Below are 17,715 nucleotides of genomic sequence, written 5' to 3' on the forward strand. Positions count from 1 at the left end.
ACACCAACATCCTTAATCTAACAGTATTTCAACCAAACCTTTTATGAAAATTAATGGTTTTCATACATAGTATGAAGATGTCTGAATTACCCAGAGGGTGGTTAAAGTACAGTGTTACTGTGTAAAGCACAAAGGTATTAATCAGTTTCATGGTTTTGTTGCCTTTTACAAAAGCCAGAGGCGATTGCAGCTGCAGAGTTGCTCAGTCTTGAGATGACCTCTAGGGGTCACCTGCTACATTCTCTCATAAAGCACAGAGTTTATTTAATTATTTCCAAACAACCCCAAAGAAAATGAGACTTCTCGAACAGTGTTTCACTTTAAGCTAGTGATGGCACACTCTGGTTTGCATATGAACTCTTATTTGTTCAAATCTTATACAGCCTTTCCTAACGTGTAACCTAAATTTTCCCCTCTGCATGTTAAATGAGTTCCTCAGTCTTCTTTGATTAATCAAAAAATATGGCCTACTTTGTGACATGCCTTTAATTATTCGCAGACAGTTCTTGTCATGTCATTTTGCTCCGGATGGAAATTGCTTGGCTATATAATTCCACACAGATCTTGTTTTCCTAACACCTCTGTTCAGCTCCAGTCTACTCAGCTTGCTTGGCCAGGGCACCTCCTTTTAAATACTGCATCCCTCGACCATTCTCTGGTCTTTCATCACTGTCGAGTACTGCCTTGCCTCCTTGCTCAGTGTTTGCCTTGTGCTTTTCCAGAGTGAATGAAGAAAAACCTCTGGGCCTAAAGGGAACCCTACAAACAAGGAGGAGGAAGAGGCCAATTTCGGGGGGAAATTAAGAGTGATGTTAAGAGGGGCAGCAGCCATGAGAATGCTGAAATTCCCTCCCGGGTCAGCCAGGTGTGACCACAGGAGAGCAGGAGCTGATGTTGTTCTGCTGAGCCCAGGAGGAGTGGGTGTTATTGTCCTTCCTGCACACAAGTGTTCCTGGGATGGCAGAGAGCTTCCTCAGGTCCTGCCCCTAGCCATAAATTGGCTTAGTCTGACATTCCTGCATCTTCATACAGAAAAAGAACACATTTCTCTCTTTTGTAGCCATGTGAAATATTAATATAGGATAAATTTATATTTGATCCTGGGGAGAGAACTAAAGGTCATTGTACCTTTACCTTGCATTTTTTATGTAGCAATACCTTCTGGCCATAAATGATAGGAATTTTCTGAATCTTTAATGTGGGTTTGTCTTTGACTAATGCCTAAATTTTTTTTTTCCTAAAATAATAAATATTAAGATTTTTCATTCAGTGAATATTCTATAACTTTGAAATGTCTTTTAATTGATTTGTGGCAAGAAACTGAAATCCAAAAATATTTAATGGAGAAAGTATTCTGAAAATGTTTTCAGAACATAGTCTTCATGTATAATATGTCCACATTTATGGTCATAGACAGACATTTGTTTTGAATTCTCAGGCAAAAGCAAAATAGTAGCATTGTAGTTCAAACTATTCCATTCATTTTCATGTGGGATCAGTATTCATAGACACATTTTATAATAGTTTGTAGTCTACTCATTCCTCTGATTCACCATGGCATTTGTTCAGAAGGAATCTTGTACTGTAGTAAAAGACTTTAAGGAATTCTTTTTCTTCTTCTGGGAAAAAGCAGAAATCTTACTTATAGATCCTGTGAGAAAGCCATTGATTTGGAAAGACAGTAAAGAATTTTTTTCTTTGTTTTTGAAAGAAGTTATTAATATGGAATATTTAATTTTGTTTTACTCATTCAAAACACAACATTGATAAACCCCCCAGTAAAGATACTGTATATCTTTTGATTCTCTTCCAACTTTCTTCTGATCACTCTACTTTATAATCCATCTCTCAATCTGCTTGTAATATCTTGAGACATTTTATGCTGATTAGTCTTAGAAATAGACTGTTTGTGTCTAACATTTGAATAGTTCAAATATAATATGACCACCATTACAACACAGTGATTATTTGCAGCATGGCCTTTGACACCAATATCAATATTCAGTATTTAGATTTTTTTAAAACATCTATCTGTAGCTTACAGTGACATTAAATATATCTTTGAAGCCATGTATTTAGTGTTGGTATACAATCTGCATGCATATGCCTGCATTTCCAAAGTCAAGTTTTCTTTCTGTTAGAAGCTGATCATCTCATGGTATTTTTGGACTAACTATACCATCCAGCTCCAAATTAATTTCTTCAAGTAGCCTTCTCTCTCTAACTCTTTGGGAAGCATTTATTCCTTCCTCTCTAACTTCCAAGCTTTAAAAAGTGTACATTTTCAAGAAAAATAAGAGAACAAAGCTACTTCTATGATTTTATGCTTTCCTTTTCTACATAATAAAAACCACCAAATGGCTGAGCTGGGTGTCTCCCTACTTCACTTCAATATCCCATTATTGTCTCCCTTGTCCCAGTAAATACATGCACATTAACATTCACATACATCCCCTCCATGGGTCCATGGGTAATTATCTCATTACTAGGAAACAAATATTCTGTCCTATAATTCTGAGATATTATTCCACTTTATACATTTCTTAGTCAAGATTAAGAGCAGATTTTCACTCTTTTTCATTGCTTTGCTTTCTGATCACACATTAGATTATATCTTCACTCAACTCTTTATTTTCTTTTCTAATTAGTCAAAGGTAGAATAACCATTGTGGGCACAAGAATAAAATGGATCCATGTACTTTTCCTAGATTTCTCTGTTTCTTTCCATTAACCTACTTGAAACCAGATTATACTTCATATTCATATCAATATTCCACATGGATATTCAAACTAGATTCTACAGTTTTCTAGAAATTATTTTTATATGTGGATTTTTTGGGTTTTTTTTTGTTGTTGTTGTTTTTTTGCTTCAATTCAGGTTGCAATGTGGTTCTTTTAGGGAAATTTTGCTCTCAGAGAAACTGACTGTACAAATATTCCATGTTTATAAGCAATTCTATGTTTATAAGCATAACAAATATAATAACAAATATTCCATGCCCATAAGCACATTCCATGTTTATAAGCACCACCAGCATCAGTAATTGACCAGATCCATTCTTGACACTTCATTCAAAGGCAGGTTAAGGGGATTTGTACTTACTCCATGCCTTTGGCACCCAGGTATTTTTTAGTTCTCAGCATGCATGATGTTGTGGGAGGCTGTATGGACAAGACCTCTGTGTACATTCAGTTGATCTTCAGGTATTAAATTTATTTGATTAACACTTCTTTATCGACCTAGGAGATTGTCTGGAGGGGGCAGGGGGGAGGGGAAGGCACAATTTATGTTTGCCAGTGAGAATTTCTCCTCAAACCCCAGCACACCACAGGCCCAGCTCCTGCACATACTCCAGTGGTTCCAGAAGATACCTGCAGTTATCTCTTTGCTTCCTAAAATAACTGCTTGCCCACACAACTTTATTTGGAACTTGCTCTTTCCAAAGGGACTGTACAGTCCAAATTTATCATCTTCTTTGAAAATTCTCTCCAACATTGGACAATTTTAAGAATAAAAATCAAAATAAATTATGGATTATTTTGAAACAGGGGCACTTCAGTTTCCTATTCTGAGATTGGAATTAAAAGAAATGTATAAAGACAGCTCTGGTTGTAGTATGATAGATAAATTTCTTTCTAGTCCCTGACTTTTTTTTTTTTTTTAGAATATTTAAGCTTTCAGAAGTGTTTGTCCTATACAGCAAGATCCCATCATCTGAGTGCTGACCTAGAGCTGAAAATAAAGCCAGCTTGCAGGACTGGCTTAAATTCCCCATGAGATTTCCCTGCTTAAAACATCATTCTGTTACCTTTCTGTGTTCAAAAATGACAACTTCCTTTTTCTTCCTTACTTTGAACTTAATCCCTGCTCCTTACCCAAGCCAACACAGCTGTTCCCTCTGTCTTGAGTTATTGAATTCCCTTTGTCCTGATTTGCTGCAGCCCTGGTGCAAGTGCTACAGTCTCTGTCCAGTTATCTAGCATGGGCATTACCTGAGCAGATTTTACCAAGTGCAGAGAATTTCTGGGATTCTTCTTTGCAACCCCCCCTCTCCACAGGGTGTGCCTTCTCACCTGTATATTCCCAGCTACAGGGACCTCTATACCCCAGCTAGAGGGGCTGGTTTTGGCAAGTATGATTTACTGGTAAAATTTTCAAATATGCATTCTGTTTATCTCTTAGATTCACGTTATGGTTATGCTTTCTCAGTAAACATATGTAAACAATTGCTTTACTCAAAATCTGAATGTTATTATGTTTATGGGTACTTCTCCTAACCTATGGTATAGAGCCAATCTGCTCAGTCCCAATTCAGGAAATTCAAAATCAACATGGCTCTGAAAAAAGATTGGAAAAGCAGTCCAGTTAAACATTTTCAATCGTTTTATCTTGCTCTTTAATGAAGATCACTTCTCTACTTGAAAATATGATTTAATTTTAACTTGCTTTAACTCTCTAGACCCCTTGATAGACTATAAACTAGTAAGAGTATGGACATCAGCAAAGCAGTTCAATTAGCAAATACTTATCTCTAAGAAAAAATAATTGATTTATTAAAACACAGGCTTTGCAGCACTGGTGAAAGAAAATAAATGAGCAGAAACCTTTGGAGACATTATTTGAAGAATCAGGATATAGTACTTCTACATTTTACTAAGAAGAAGCTGTTTCAACTTATTTTCAGAAATAAATTATATTGCTAAAAGACATTAATTTTTCTGACTAAAACTTCCAGTATGAAGCTAATCAAGTGTTTATTAACAATGAATCTTAAGCAGAAAACAGATTTCCTCCCTGTGTTTCAACAGATCTCACTTTCTGTGAAAATACATGTAGCTTTGTTTGTCAGTAAAAAAAAATAACTTTTAGGGGACATTTTGTTAAAAATCTAGGTCTGTTTTGACTTATTCATCAATCTGCAGTGTGGTGATAAGCCTGGGAAATCTTGCATGTAAGTAACTGTATGCATGTGGCAACTGGTTTCTTTATTTAAAACTGTCTTTTATGCCATAGGTTAGGGTGATCCTTTTCCAGAAATAATCCAAACCTCCCATTTCTGCAATCTCATTTGTAGAAGAAATTTCTGCTACTTTCACGTGGAGGTGACTCACTTCTAGAATCTATGGAATGTTGCTGCCCACAGGTGGTTTCCACAATGAGGAATTCCCCAGTGTGCCTGATTTTAAGGCTTATCTGGATACCAGCTGAGTGTAAGAAAGCAGATCCTGTTCTAGCCATTTTCTGGGAATGGAGACTTCCTCATCATAGTGCCCTGCTGGTCAGATAAGTTTCACTCAAAGACAGCAATGGTAGCCTTTTGCCATGAGGCTGGCTAGCAAGCCACGCTCCTCATCTGACATTGCTGAAGACACCCAGGTTGAAGCACTGCTGCTCAGCCTGAGCCACTCCCAGGGCAGGAGAATCACATGTTGTCTGCTGTTCTCCTGCTTTTAGCACCTAGGAGTTTGCCTCTGGCATCTCATCAGCTGAGAGAACCAGGTCCACAAATCAGCCATGATGGATGAAGCTTGCAGGAATGTCTAATGGCACCCAAAAATAATACCAAATAAAACAAAACCAAACAATTGGACAGGATTGTCCCATTGCTGTAAAGGAGAAAGCAAGCTGCCTAATTCCTTTCAAGAAGAATCATGGCCACCATAGCAGCTCCTCCTAGTGGTCCACAGATCTACAGATAAAGGAAGTGTTGGGCCAGGCTTTGATCACTGTGATCAGCACATCAGCATACTTTGCTGATCAGTTCAAGGAAAATCACAGGGAACCTCTAAGAAAAGAAAATTATATTTGTGATCAGATCCACTCATATAATCACTGACAAAATTTGGCCTCAACATACACGTCTAAGATTTTGAAGCTTAAAAAATATTTGAGAAAACTCATTAAATGGATCCCTCTCTCTTCTACCTAGATCCCCATTACTAAAATAAATTCTTACTCTGCCTTCATGAAAAGACAGTGATCACACTTGTTGAAACATAGAATGGCCCACATGGCCCTCAAGCCAGGACTGCAGTCTGTCCAGAGTCTCTGCTTCTCACAATCCATCTCAGTCCAGCCTGTAACACCCCCAAGAACACTAACAGAAGAAATGGCCTGTTCTTGCCAATGAAAGAGGCAATTTTTTTCTCCCTTTATAGTAACAGATCTTCTAAACAGACTGAGAGGTATCCCAAAGTACATTCCTGCTAGGACACAGGTCTCTCACTTCACTGATTTTTGTCTTTACTTATCTGGCCCTGTCAGGATGCTGAGCAGCCAACGTTCTCTTCAGCTCCATCACACGAGCAGGGTGAGCACCAGGTCCAAGTGGCAGCGTGCCAACGTGGCTCACTCACCACTGACACAGCCATGTAGGTGGTCAGGCCTTAGAGAAAGTGCTGCTGGCTGGAAAGGAACCAGGCAAAAAGGTCAGAGTGGCTGAATGGGAAATGTACCTAGTGGTGAAATCACGCAGATCTTCCCTGTCAAAACGTTACAAACTCCAGGTTCATGCTCGCCTCTTCACTAAGCTTCTAAATGTCTAAAAATGTCCTTTCTTTCACCATCTTGCTAGAAGCCTTCATCCTTTCCTAGGACTTGCTGTGTGTTACACACATTTTTCCTTCATGGAGAGCTGCTCTAGGCTGGAATATGTTACAATCAATAGAAGTAATGAAGTTTATGGCAGGTATAGAAACCGGCTGGCACATCCACTATGCCATGCCATCATCACATTGGCCTCATGCTGACAGCCTTAACTGGTTCCTCCTCTGGCTTAGCAATTCCACGTAATTATTGCTCCTAACTCAGACAGTTGTTAATGGATCACATCCCACCTATTCTAAAGATCTGATTTCAATTTAAAAATGCAGATCACAAAATCCAGGACAAAGCAAGTTCAGACTGTGCTAAAAGTCTTGTTAGTTGCAGGGATAGAAATGTGGACACCCAGGGTATTGAAAAAGTATAGACAAATCTATAAACATCATTCAACATTTTAAGGAAATGCTGCCAAAGCATCTGCTTTGAAAAGATCTGTTCGTGTCAGAACAAAAGTGACACTGACAATCTAGACGTTAAAATTTAAACTGCATTGACATGTTTTGAAAAGATGAAAAAGAAATGTTTTGAAATGGACATTTTCATATTTCCAGACTCAGTGTTTGGAATTCTGTTCAGGATATGTTGCAAAATGTTTATGTTTTCTCCTGATTCAGGATGAAACTAAACTTTTGTATTCTGCTCAGTCCTTCTCCAGATGGGCTACATCAAATCTGTATAAACACCAGACTGTGTCTATAAGATTTTATTGAAACAATAGAGCTCTGCAAAGAAGCAGAGAGTACTCAGTTAAAATCAAAATAATTTTCCAAATCTCATCCTAAAATGTGCTTTAGAGCTAATGCTTAGAGTTCCCCAAAATTCTTTTGGCAGGAGTAATTAGATGAAATCAGTTATTATATAGAAAACTGTATATCCAGGAGTTTTCATTACTACTTTAAGCATTCCTTTCAACTCTTAAATAATCAGCAGTTGATCTCTGTGATTCATAGGCAAACACTGCTGCCTTTACTCACACACGTAGCAGTGCATTCAAAGTCAGCACTATCTTGTGGCTGAGTCAGTGCAGCCACCCCGCTACAGTCGCTGAGCTGGTGGCTATGTGCTTGTTATCAGCGCTCTTTGTAACCCAGAGAACCATTCGTGGACATGATCATTTACTCCTTGAAAGACTTGCTTTGGAAAAAATATGCAGCTTAGCATTAGTTTGAGACCTAATTAATGCTCTGAGGGACATACGCTCAGAGCCTCAAGTATGATTTATTTTGGTGCTCAAAGCCATCTATGCTTGAAGTTCTATATAAGCACATGCAGTCGAACATGTCAGACGAAAGGGCTGGTGAATTAGGTTTCTACATTTAATCAGTGTGAGGTCTCTGAGAAATCTGACTATGAACTTGAGTGCCTGGAAAGTTTGCCTTGCTGGTGTGCTGGATCTGCAGCTACTGCATCATCCATCCCTGCTCCTCTTGCAGGGCTGAAAATGATACTGAATTTCAGCACTGTGGCTTGTCTGTGTAAAGCTGTGCTGCCCAGAGAGAAACATTTAGTTTTTCTTCCAGTTGTTTATTAAGGATTTTATTTCACGGAAGACAGAAAGCCTCCAAAGGCAGGATTGGGGCCTGAGGCACCTGCCTGGCTGATGTCTTGGATAGATATGCCGGGAGTGGGCTGGAGAAATGCAGCAGGCGTTACTAACCACATCCTCCCCATCAATTCACCTGCTGTAACTGAGTAAAATTTTTTGACCTGGTAAAATGTTTCTTCCAGTCTCCACCGGCTGAGCTTGTCAGATAATGTGCTCAGCCATCAAGTGTGTAACTTCCTCAGGGAAGCACAGTAAGAGATAAGAGCCGCCATGGGGGACTGAAAGTGCAACTCTGTCTTCTGACATTTTGTAAAGTTAAATTATAGGGGCATTATCTTTTGTATTTTATTTCATTTATTAGGCGGCGCGGGTGCTGCTTAATGGGATGCAGTCACTGAAGTAAATAATCCCGTGGGATGCTTATTTGTTCCTATTAACGCAGGAATTCGAGCTCGGATGTGATTTATGTAGACACTCGTGTTAAAAAAAAAAAGGAAAAAAAAAAAAGGTGGTTTTGCCAAGGGAACAAGGCAAAGCGTTCGCCAGTCGGCGGCGGGGACGGAGTTTCGCCGGCGGCTCCCCCAGTCCCCGCGCCGCCCCGGCTCCGCTCGGCGGCCCCCGCCAGGCCCGGGGCAGCGGCGCCGCGCGGGAGCGCCCCGCCCGCGCGGAGTGCGCGGGGGCGCGCAGGGCCCATATCCATAGTAACGGCGGGGGCCGGGGGAGGCGCCGCGGCAGCTCCCGCCCGCCGCAGCCGGGACCGCACCGAGCCGCGGTGAGCGCGCGCGCGCGCCCGTCCCGCTCCGCCCCTCCCCCCCCCCCCGCGGGCGGCGCGGGCCGGTGCGCGCGCGCGGCCCCGGGGAAAGCGGGAGGGGGCTCGGGGGGCCGGCGGGGGCGCGCGCGGCGGCGGCCGGACGGGGAGGGCGGCGGGGGCTCCGGTGCGCGCGGCTCCGCGGCGCTCTCCCTGCCTGACTCACCGCGGGGCGCGGGGATGATGCTCAGCGCGGAGGGGTAGCGGCTGCGGAGCAGACGTCGGGGCCCCCCTCTCTCCCCTCCCTCCCCGCCCCCGCCGGGCTCGGCAGCTCAGCCCGCCGCCGCCGCCGCTCCTAGGTGAGACCGGGGGCCAGGGGAGGTGCCGGGCGAGCACGGGGGGCCGGGCACGGGGCCACCGGGCACCGCCCCCGCCCCGCCGCGCAGCCCGGAGCGGGTGCCGTTCCCCCCCGGCCCCGGGCGCAGGGAAGAGCCGGGAGCGGACCCCGGGGGACGGGCGGGCGGGAGCCGGCGGCGCCTGCGGTTGCTGCGTTCGCAGGATTATGTCAAGCCTCGCCTCGCCGGAGCCGCTGGGGCGAGCGGCGGCGGCGGCTCCCGCCCGGCGGCGCTGCGGGGCGCCGCGCTCCGGGGCGGGCGGGGGTCGGCGGGGAGGCGGCCACGGGGCAGCGGTGGGCGGCGGGGCGGACGGAGTTTGAGCCGCCTGACGGAGCCGGTGCTCGCGGCTGGTGAGTTCTCACCGGGCCGGCGTGGCCGCGGGAGCAGGGCGTCCCGGGCAGCCCCGCCCGCCCCGGTGCGCTCCCTCCGAGCCGTCCGGAGCGGTGATTAATCCCAGGGGAGAGGGCAGGTGGGCACCCACCTCTTGTGCCGCACGAGAGAGCGGCAGCGCGGCGCGCAGAGTCCTCAGCAGCGGCTGTCGGGGGGGGCCGTGTCCGTATGCGCGCTGCAAAGCTCTGTTTGCTTGGGTCTGGCAACTTGGCCGTGGTGTGCCCTGGTCCGAAACTTGCTACGCGAGGTCTCGCCTTCACGGCACCGCTGGTTGTCCGCTCGGTATTTCAGGAACGCTAGTTGGGCGAAATGTTACGGTTGTGGGGGGAAAAAAAGAAAGGTAAAAAGAAAAGGGATGAAAAGCTGAAGTGTGTAAAGATCAGAATGACGGTCTATGTTTCCGTATCTCAGAAAAGACTCATGTTTGAAAAATGCACAGTAATGAACAGGTATTGTACCGTACGGCGAGAATGCAGTATTGGTATTGGGAGACAAGCGGTACCTGAGAATTTAATTTGGAATTTAGTTTGCTGCGCACGTGCAGTAATAGTTTTCCTCAGCATTTTTAGCATGTGGAGTGATGCATGTTGCCATGTGCCTTGCAAAATTCCTTTAGCTGTGCGAGCAGTGGCAATGTATGCCAACATGCCCAAAATCAAGGTGTACTCCACGCCGTTGAGAGCAGCGGTGCTAATGAGGAGGGCTACAGTGTCCATCTGTGACAGGATTACCGATAGGACGTATTTTATCTTAAAGAACGTTTTAACTTGTTCCTTGAACGAGGCACAAAATGCTGTTAGACCGTGGCATGATGGATAGTAACTTGCCATTTGAATGCACTTTAAGGACCAATTTGTATCCTCTTCTGTATATGCCAAGGGAAAAAACCTCAGTGGAAGGTTTTTCGTATGACTATCTTTTCCTGTATAAATGTGATCACAAATTGTAAGCCCTCATGTGAAGTTGATACTTGTTTGCTCAGTACAAAGCCTTGATCCTATGGTGTGTAATTAGGATAACGAATTAAAGCTTCACTCTGATAGCATTCTAAAAATTTCAGTGGTGCTCTGAAGAAAAATGAAGAGTAAGTGATTTTAGCAGAAAATTTTGGTCTGTTAGCAGTTGCTCACTAAGAGATCTGTTCTTCTTGGTATGTGAGTATAACGCATACAAGCTGCTGTTGTGCTGTTGCTCACACACCCTCTTAACTTTACACACCTGAGAAGTTCCATTTCAAGATTTTCTGCAAATGGTTGACAGATGAGAACTGGAAGAGCTCTCTGATGTACTCGAAGTAAGCTCTGCTTCCTGTACTATTGGTGAGCTCCTTTATAATTTTTTTTTCCATAGAAAGGAGATGTGATAGTCAAGAAGAGATAAATTTATCAGTAAGAAGGCAAATTAAAATGTACTGGACATATTATTTCTACTTAGGAGGCATTGAAATGCAGTACCCCAACATGAATTCAGAAAGCTGAGGGTCTGCTGCTTTTCCTCTTTGCATTTTTCTTGGGTAGGGGGGAGGGAGGACTGACACCTCTAGCTGGAAGTGGGCACATGGAGTTAAAAAGGGAGGGTAGAGGATGTGAAAATTGGGAGCAGAACTGGCAGTGAAGCTGCCATCAAAGGTGGCTGCACTGAAGTAAGAACCTAAAGTAAACTGGCTCTAGGTAAAAGTTTTGCTGCTGAGGAACTTAAGAGGGAGCTGTGACCTGGGTCAGTCATAATTTCATTTACTGTCCAAGAAAAAGACACTTTAATGTCAAAGGAATCAGAATTCCATGTTGGAAATGTTAATTTTAATTTGTTTCCATCACTTGGAAGGATGGAGGTTTTGCTTTGTTTTAACATTGAACAATTGGCATTTTGGTAAGGATATTTGTATTTATTTATTGCATGTTAGTGATAGGCATAGTGAATAAAATTCTCCACAAATTGTAAATTCTCACCTTGCCTTGGGCAGGCTGAGAAACTGTCAAGCCTTGGACTTAAGCTCTTTTGGCTCTTGGTCCTGAGACCTGCTCTGCATGCGGTCTGCAAGTTACAGCAGAGATGAGAGTGAATGACACCATTCTTGGTCCAAGCTTATTCATTTGCCAAATACCAATCATGAATATATTTTTTTTCTGATGATCCTATTATCATAATTCTTTGCTTATTAAATGTTGAAATTTTATATTAATCTTCCAAATCAACACTCGTTGTGGTGAACTGGCCAGTTTTTACTCTGAGATATGTAATTTTTGTGTTTGTACATTAGGGAACATATTGGCATATACTAGTTCACATTTTCAATGTTGTCTTCACAGTTCTACGAGCTGCAAGCTTATTTTTAAGAAATCACAGTCAAATTCTGGAGAATAACACCTTCAGAAAATTGTGCCATACTGGCACTCTTTACCATCCAATGCAGTTTTTCCCTTTGTGTAGGCAATAACAGAGGGCTGCTTGTACTTGGTCTTTTAGTCCATGTGCCAACTATGCCAGCTTGTCTACAAGACAGTAGTCATGGTTCCAAGTTTCAAGGGGTTATGCTTCAGATAAAGATGGCTTTGACAAGGTAATTAAGCAAGGAAAGTTGTTTCATTGTCTTAGTTTGTTTGCTGTCTCTATCCATAGACTTTCTGTATTTTTTTGCCTGTGAGGAGAAAAGATTCAAAAGCTAGTAAGTTCATTGGAGGGTTTCAGCATATTATGCTGAGTATTTTGGGCACTGCAGTTCAAAGATGCAGTCTTCACACAGCTTATACTGCTTAGCTCTATAATAAAGGTATGTAAAGTCTGCACCTTGAATTGCTCTTAGAGATTGTCTTGTTTTACAGATTACATGTAAACACAGTGGGGCATTCTTGGGTCAGTTTCAATGGTCATATTGCTTTTGATACAGACTTATATACTGCCAAGTATTCTTGGAGAAGAGGAGATACATGGTGTTCAGTTGGGCTTCTTTTCCTTCTTTTCTATTTACGTACTCTGGAGCAGTAGAATTTTTCTAAAAGTCCTTCAGTTGGGTAGAAGTATTTTTTCCTCTCTCCAAAGATTCTTCATTTTAAAAAACCCCTCAAATTTGGCCTGGATTCACTCTGGCAAATTTGAGCATAGTGTTAAAGGATCTTGTTGACATTGTCACCCTGCAGTTAATTTCTCTGAAGTGAAGTATCTTGCAACATTTCAGATGGCTTCATGTTAGCTCAAGATAGCAATTGTTATGTCTGGCCTAAGGAAGTGATGATACTGGGGTTGAACAAACCTTAACCAAAGGAAAATCACCAGGCAGATAGTCTCTCTTCCTTGATAAAGGGATGGTCATTATTGGTTGAGGAGTGCTGGTACATCTCCTGGAGATTGTCTCTGTCCTCTGATCACAGAGTCAGAGAGGTTCTTGTCATGAAAATGCTCAAGCACATAGAACAGATATGGTCCTGAATTTTCTTTCTCCATTCCTTCCTTATTGCCTTCAGCCTCTTACTGGTGGATTATTTCTAGCTCTGTTGACTAAGGAACATCTTAGAGCGTTTTGTGATGCCTTTGTAAAGGCAAATGCTATTTGGTCCCTGCTTGGCCCATCCTTTGGGGTTGGATAGAATCTTTGTGGTATCTTGAGAGGAATAACAAGAACACAGAGCCTGCAGGGTTATCAGTGTTAACAATACCCAGCTTTGGTCTCTTTTTTCATTAGGACTCAAATCCCAGAATATCTGTGCCCTAAGACCTGAGTTTGGGTTAAAGTCAAATGCCTGAAACACAGCTTGATCAAGGGAAGATGTAACGAGCTGTGACAGTGTATCTGAGGACCTCCTGAAATCTCTGGCTGTGCTATCACTTGAGGGCACTTGCTCAATGTTAGAAAGCAGTCTTCAGCACTGGAATTTACTCACCCTGTAGATGGTTAAGATTGTACTTTTTTTCCCTTGTGGATATTCATATCTTGGCTTGTTTCCAAGGTTTGCATGATCCCTTGCTAAAAGGGAGTACCTTTCCTTTGGGAAAACCAACTGGAAATTCCAGCTGGTCCAGAACTAAGTAATTGTAACCATCCTGTTTTTTCTAAATGTACCATGCATACTGAAGGCTTGTCAGCAGTGCCTGAAATAGGTGTCTGCTGCGGTCTTGGGAAGCTTGAGATGAAAGTTCTTTCTCCCAGGCCTTTGTCTTTGGAGTTTCCTCTTTCTAGAAACACAAAACTGGGACATGTGAAGGAAAGATATGTCATTTTTCTTACTTTTTTTCAGCTTTTTGATGCAGGAAATCCAACGTGATTTGTACGACATTTGTTATATGTAATTGGTTTGTTCTTAATTCTGTTCTTATTTCCTGCAGTCATCATACATTGAGAGAGTTTTTCCTATTGTTTAGAATGTTTTAAGTTCTGAGGCTGTAAAAAGGCTAAATTTAATAAAAGCTGCAATAATAGCAGATGAAGTCAGCAGGGAGTTTTGCCTCTTTGACAGAAGATTTTAGACCATTGTTTAAATTTTGAAGTTCTTTTTTCCAGAAAGTGCTTCTCTACAGCGAAGAATAAGCATTTCGTTTTGCAGTACATTTAAATGTCACAAAATGTGAAGGTGATAAACACTTGTTTTGCTTGTCCAACTGTAGATAATTTTCTAAACTCTTCAGTTAGTTGACTGGCCCTCCTGGTGCAGACTGGGGTCAGACCATCAGTGCTTCTGGGTGTTTGCATGTATGCTGCCTTAGTTGGTTCTGTGTACTTTGAAGTAAGGCTTTTGCAGGGATATCAGTGGGAACATATGACTCTTTTACCATGGGTATACTGAAGATAATTTATTTCTTCTCCATGTATCTGTTCAGTGAAGAACACTATTACACACAATATCTTTAAGTATCTCACTCCAACGATGGTACAAGCCACTGGTAAATTGGTGAGCTGCAAAAATGTTTGGGTGTAATTATTACCAATGTAGGAAAATGCAAAATCAGTTACAGTGTTCATCAAGAATTATTATATAATACTAAAATATGTGTTAATGTATGTGTGTATGCATGTATAATAGGAATAATTTTAACTCCAGAAGTTTTACTGTTGTAATGCATGATCATCTCACTGTTCTCAAGCTTCATCTTACCCCACTGAAACTGATATTAAAACTCTCAATAATTTTGAAAAGAATCATAAAAAATGTGTGTAAAAATAACCTAGTAAATTCTTACTATTATACAATCTTAGATAATGTCACAGCATAAATAGATATGCTGGTAAATGCCAGCTTGCAAATAGTTAAAACACTTAATTTTTAAGGTAGCTGAAAACTGGCTAATTATCTTCTTCAGGATCCTGTAATCAAAGAGCTGTTATGCCACTGTTGTGCTTTGTTAATGCTTTTGTTTTCCAGGAATATTTTCATATATAGCTATAAAACCTTGGAAAAGTGTTACTTTGTTAATAGTGCAGCCACATGGAAAGTACATTATTAATGAGTACACAGTTGGTCTGTGAAGCACCTGTGTTATTATTATACAATCAAAATACATAGAGCTTCAGTTTTCTGTACCAATATTAATAAACCACCACAGAGGTAAGTGGATATTAGAGTGTGTAGTCACACAGTAAAATACTTCAGCAAAAACCTAAGGGAGGTATTGTATGATTCATTGTATTTTTACTGAAGTCATTATAAAGTGGATGTAAGTTATTATTTTTCTTTAAAATCTGAGTGTGGTATGGATTTGGCTCTTAGCACTAGCAAGAAACAAGAATTCAAGGATTTCCATAGGCTTTTGTGAGTACTTCTCATTCTAATCCAAGTTATATCCTGCTTGGGTATTTCAGAAGCAAAGATTGGCTCTACAAGAAGTGCATTATAAAAAAATTCCAAACCTCACCTTCATTAAAAATTCACATGAAAGTGTTATGTTTAACAGATGTTGACAGGATTAAAAACCTGCTGCACTGACCATTTCCTAGGTATTTCCCCACTGCTTATTAATAAAAGTAATTAACTGTCCATGTAATTTTTACATATGCAAAATGACATTAATTCTTTAATATTGTCTCTATACTGCAAAGTTGCACTTCTTTAAGCCTTAAAATGTGGAAAGAACATGAAATATTACAACTGTCATTTTTTGCTTGAATTCTGTTGATCCTAACTTTTGTTGTTGGCGTGAGTATCTTTAACTTGTGTGACCCTTAGCACAAGATACAGATTTCGGAATCATCATCTGGTGGTGGGACTTGAGTGGTGCCAAGTGACTGCCTGCACTGAACCGTCTCAGCACCCTGCCAGACAGCTCCATACTTGTCCTGTAAATACTTTGTGTACGTATTAGTCACAGCACAGTAATAGCAAGTTTAATTGTTTAATGCTGTCCGCATCACGTTCCTTTCATAAGCATCCACCAGCCAGTGCAGGATAATCTTTGGGCTTGCCTGGATGAAGCATGCCCTTTACAGCTGTAGTTCTTGGCTGTGCCTATTCCTTGCTGTTACCACTTTTGTTCCTTACAGAGCTGTCTGGGGCTAAGCAGAGCAGCTCTGCAGTGATGATGTGCACGGGGAAGCGTAGGGCAGAAGGAAGCGTCGCGTACCCCGAGGGTTTGCACTCAGAGGTTTTGAACGCGGTTCTCAGCTAGTGAGAATTGTCATAGCACCACTGATTCTGTTGACTGCACAGGCTGAAGAGCCTGTCTCAGGTACCTTGTCAGAAATAATCTTCCTGGATACTGGGAAGAAGGACAAGCAATGGAGTATGTTCAGTTGTCATATGTTCAGCTATGACTGTGGTGAAGAAGCATTTGGCCTGCTTCACACGTACCTTTTGGAAGCTCACAAGAATCTTCCTGTTGCTATCACAGTCAGGAGAGCTCTGACACTGAGAGAAGCTCTGTGCGGTCTTGCTAAACAGGCCATCTTTTAACATGATTTTATTTACTCCTTGGTTCATTTGCATTGACCAATTAATTGGCTAAAACTTCAAAGAAAATGAAATGTTGAAGAGGAAACTCGATATGTGGTTTTCAAAGGGAAAGGTGCCTTTAGAGGAAGTGTTAGTATAATTGATATTCTCTGTAAATGCTCAGCTTTGGAAATAGGAAACTGAAGTTAGGTGGTCCTGATCTGGAAAGCTTGGCTGAAGAATGTTAAGTTTCCCTTTGAAGTATATTTCACTAAATATGCCATGTTCTATTGTATATACAAGCAAGTGGTGTTCCTAGGTTGAAAATTTCCTTGAAATCCTTTGGCCTTGATATTTAAGGGTAGTATTGCAGGCCTACATTTCTGTAATAAAAGTATTGTTAATGTTAATTAAAAAATCTATGCTCTTTAAAACATCAGCTAGAGAGCAGATCATAGCCTCCCAAAATAGCATTTTTTTCCCCCCATTTAAACAGTTGACTGCATTGAGATTTCAGTTTTTGGTTATTAGAGGGACTGAAGACTACTTCAGTTATAAGAAAATTTACAAGCTCCTTTCTCCTTTGAACAGTTTCCTAAGTAATTCCACAAGTAAAGCAAAGCTGCTACTTGTTTCTGCTGACTCTCAGTATGGTGCAGCATCTCATCGGTGTGGTGCCTGAGGACTTGGTGATGCCCATAGTGGTCAGATCACCTCAGCTGAGGATGGTAGCTTAGTCAGTGATTCCCCAGCAACTCACTTTTTGGTGTCTGAGACTGGTAATCTATGCTGGCATCTTTGCAAGAGAAAGATCCTGATTTATCTGCAGAGCATCACATAGAATTGGTTTTTAAAAAATGTCTTTCTTGATTTACAGTAGAAAAAAAAATTCTTTGCAAAAGCAGTTTAGAACAGAAATACTGTAAAATAAACAATCTGAGTTAGAAGCAGTGAATAAACACAAAACAGCAGTCATCTTTCCATGTTGTTTTTACATTGGCATGCACCCTGCTTTGAGTTATGTAACTTAATAGGATTGTTCTTTGACCTTCATAATCTCTTTCTATACTGGAGGTACAAATACTCGTGAAAAGTAAAATTTCTTCTTTTCTAACCAATCTTCACTTTTAGTTATCCATTTGTGATGATGATTTTATTCTTTAATGCAAAACTGT

The 17,715-nt window shown here is 41.5% G+C and overlaps 1 protein-coding gene across 4 annotated transcripts in view; it reads left to right on the top strand.

Moving 5' to 3' along the window:
• ANKS1B (ankyrin repeat and sterile alpha motif domain containing 1B) overlaps positions 1–17,715 on the top strand; it is a 411,850-nt gene that overhangs the window by 315,789 nt on the left and 78,346 nt on the right. Inside the window, exon 1 of one of the 4 annotated variants that reach the window (XM_059846717.1) lies at positions 9,202–9,257. The exons of 2 other annotated variants lie outside the window; for them this stretch is intronic. The gene's annotated coding sequence lies outside the window, so the exon portion shown is untranslated. Of the gene's footprint in view, positions 1–9,201; positions 9,258–9,568; positions 9,644–17,715 lie in introns of those variants that run through there. One more of the 4 variants, XM_059846718.1, reaches the window with a different exon arrangement.

The sequence above is a fragment of the Haemorhous mexicanus genome, chromosome 5 (assembly GCF_027477595.1).
Source record: "Haemorhous mexicanus isolate bHaeMex1 chromosome 5, bHaeMex1.pri, whole genome shotgun sequence".
Classification (NCBI taxonomy): domain Eukaryota; kingdom Metazoa; phylum Chordata; class Aves; order Passeriformes; family Fringillidae; genus Haemorhous; species Haemorhous mexicanus.